A 3,412-nucleotide genomic window follows, 5' to 3' on the forward strand; every position below is an offset into this window, starting at 1 on the left:
GTAAATCCTCCAGGTATCGGAGGCCGGTCTCGGATTGGCTGAAAGAGTGGATGAAAGTGGTCGGTTGACAGCTCTGCTGAGGTTTGTTTTCCGCATCGAGCCTCACTGAGGTTCAGTGGCGTTCAGCAGAGTGGAGGCCAGTGGACTCTGGGGTAAAAACCATCTGAAGTGATGACAGCCCCTCCCCCTCTCCAGCTTCATCTAACAGAGGCTTGACACAGGTCGGAGAGATTGATCTCTCTTTCACGTGAGCCTGACACCCTCCAAGCTCTAGTGAGGCTTGTTTAACAAACCCCATGCTCTCTGCCAATAAAACGTACCTTCTCCCCCCCGAAGGTATCTCACAGGGCACCGCTCAGCGTATATATATTAGCCATAACTTTTTTTAAAAGCGGGATTTATAGACCCCACAGTGGGATATATGTCAAACCATGGTGAATTAATTATTCCAAAACAATTTGATATATCTGATTATTAATTCTTGGACACGAGCTCGCTCAGAGCAGAGACTGCTTGTAAAGGTTGGATTTATCATGTTGACATTTTGCTACAGCCAATGTGCTCACTCTCTCTCTCTCTCTCTCTCTCTCTCTCTCTCTCTCTCTCTCTCATACAGTTCAGTTGTTCAAAGCTCTGCCCTACAGTTTCTTTTCTGTTGCACAAAGTGGCAGAACACAAATATGCCCTTTTCATCTGTCTTCTGCCTCTTTCTCAATGAGAAAGCTACGGATGTTTTAGTAAAAGATTACAGCGAGCACACAAACATATTGCTCGCACACACCGGCTGTTGACAAGCGTTCTCTCTACTGGTGGGCCATGCATGGCGGAGCACGCAAATGAAAGGTCAGGCCCATCACCATCCATCTCCCCCTCAAACGGCAGAGACACCAGACTAATTCAGCTGTACGAACAAACAACAAAGACGCGAGGAAAGGAAGAACTCCAGTAGATGCATCAATCTGAAAGCATTAGAGAAGGTTAAGCCCCTCAGTTTGTTCAGCAAGCACGGACAGTATATGCACTCCTGGCTAAAATGCATACAAATGCATTCAAAGGAAAATTTTATCATTCAGTTTGAGGAACATTAACTGTGTGCATCACCATTCGCTGCTGTGAGCCTTGTAGTTGTAACCTTATGGGAGTGCAGACTGACCTGCTGAGTCATCAGAAGTGAAGCGCTGATCTCACCAAACCTTTGACATTGATTAAAAGCCAGGCCTGAGCTTTAGGCCAAGCTTATGAGCCTCACAGGTATCAAACCACAGTTTGAAGAAAAACAGAGGAAGCTCAGTGAAGCACAAGACCCACGGATGCATTACTGTACAGGCCCCCTGGGTCCCTATAGGTCCCTGGGCCTTGCACTTCACAGCCAGAGCTTCTGTTTGAAGTAACTGTTAACATTTCCTGTTTGAATGTCACAGACAGTAGAGATGTCCTGATCATGTTTTTTTAATTTATTTATTTATGTATCGGTTCAATTTGCTGTCAATATCAAGTCTTTTAATACTGAATATCTGCTAATCAAATGTACTAGATTTGTGTTTACTTTCATATTAGAGCATCAAGAGGCTACAGCAAAACAAAGCAAAGCAAAAACAAACAAAGCTCTGCTTTAAGAAATCGTTACCTGAATTTCAGGCTTTATTTGATGATTTGCTAAAATATTTTGTATAGAGTTTATAGTATTTTATACAATATCTGTGCAGAGGAATGTCAGTGTGGCTCTGCTATGGCAGGAAGCTTTGGATGGGAGTTAGACACCATCTCTTCAGTGTGAACAAAATACTGACATTCAGGTGCCGTTTTTGAACCAACATCAGAACCTGAGAGTATGGCTCAATGAAAAAGGTAACGACAATGAGACACCAAGTGATGCAAAACAACTCCAATAACATGCAGAACAACTTCAAAGGGACACAAAACAACTACAAAGAGATTCAAAACAACTACAAAGAGACACAAAACAACTACAAAGAGACACAAAACAACTATAAAGAGATTCAAAACAACTGCAAAGAGTTTTAAAACAACTACAAAGACACGCAGAGCAACTACAAAGAGACACAAAACTACAAAGAGACACAAAACAACGACAAATAGATTCAAAACAACCACAAAGAGATGCAAAACAACTACAAAGAGATGCAAAGTAACTACAAAGTGACAAAAAAGCAACTACAAAGAGATTCAAAACAACTGCAAAGAGATGTGAAACAACCACAAAGAGACACAAAACAACCACAAAGAGATGCAAAGCAACTACAAAGAGACACAAAACAACCACAAAGAGATGTGAAACAACTACAAAGAGACACAAAACAGCTACAAAGAGAAACGAAACAATGACAAATAGATTCAAAACAACCACAAAGAAACAAAAAACAACTACAAAGAGATTCAAAACAACCACAAAGAGACACAAAAACAACTACAAAGACATTCAAAACAACCACAAAGAGACACAAAAACAACTACAAAGAGATGCAAAGTAACTATAAAGAGATGCAAAGTGACTACACCTGACACAGACATGCCCCTTTCAGTCTGGGTGCTCCTGTGTAAGAGGGGTGGGGGCCTTTTACATGCCTGTGCCTAGGGGCCCATTTTCTCATAATCCGTCCATGGCCAGGCCAGAGTGTTACCTACACAGACACATTCCATCATGACAAGTGACCTTGAAAATGAATTTCAGCCTTTCCTGGTACATCGTTAAAGCAAGCCAAAACACACACAATAGCCATTTCCCCAAGCTCTGAGTTTCATTACACTTTGGTTTCCTCAGTTCTATTTTGGCAGGCTCTGTATGTGCCCTTGATGCGATGAGAAATGTGAATTTCTACACAGGACATACAGCATATAGCACTGTGCTGCCCTCTCAGACACACTGCCTCATAGTCATAATTTACATCCTACTTGAAACATTCCTCTCCGTCCTCTCTGCAGCTTGTTTTTCACATACTCCCTTGCACATGAGCAGACTAAAAGCACTGTCATTACTCCATCACGCTCTTAAAGCGGTGTATCTGACCCATTAGAGTGGGCTGGTGGGAGTAGGGCTGTGAAATAATGATCACTAAGAATTCTATAAAAAGAAAACTAGTGCAAGCATTTGTTAGTCACAGTGGAGGAGCGATTAAGGCAGACTGATTGAAAGTGTCCCGTGTGAGCGGACGTGCCAGACTCAGAGAAAGTTTCGTGTTCGACGTAATGGGCCAAATATCTGCTCGGCTTGGTTCCTCTCTCTCCTCCACTCCACAACGCTCTGCTCAATTAATCCAGAGCCTCTAAATGACCCTCGAAGGTGACTCGCTAGATAAGTGCAATTACACTGGAAACAAGGGTGCTGCCAATTAGTCCTCAAGTCTCCCCTCCATCTTTGCAGCGGAGGCTGAGCACGTCCCACCGGGTCGGC

Source organism: Chelmon rostratus, chromosome 2 (genome assembly GCF_017976325.1).
Source record: "Chelmon rostratus isolate fCheRos1 chromosome 2, fCheRos1.pri, whole genome shotgun sequence".
NCBI classification, from domain to species: Eukaryota; Metazoa; Chordata; class Actinopteri; order Chaetodontiformes; family Chaetodontidae; genus Chelmon; species Chelmon rostratus.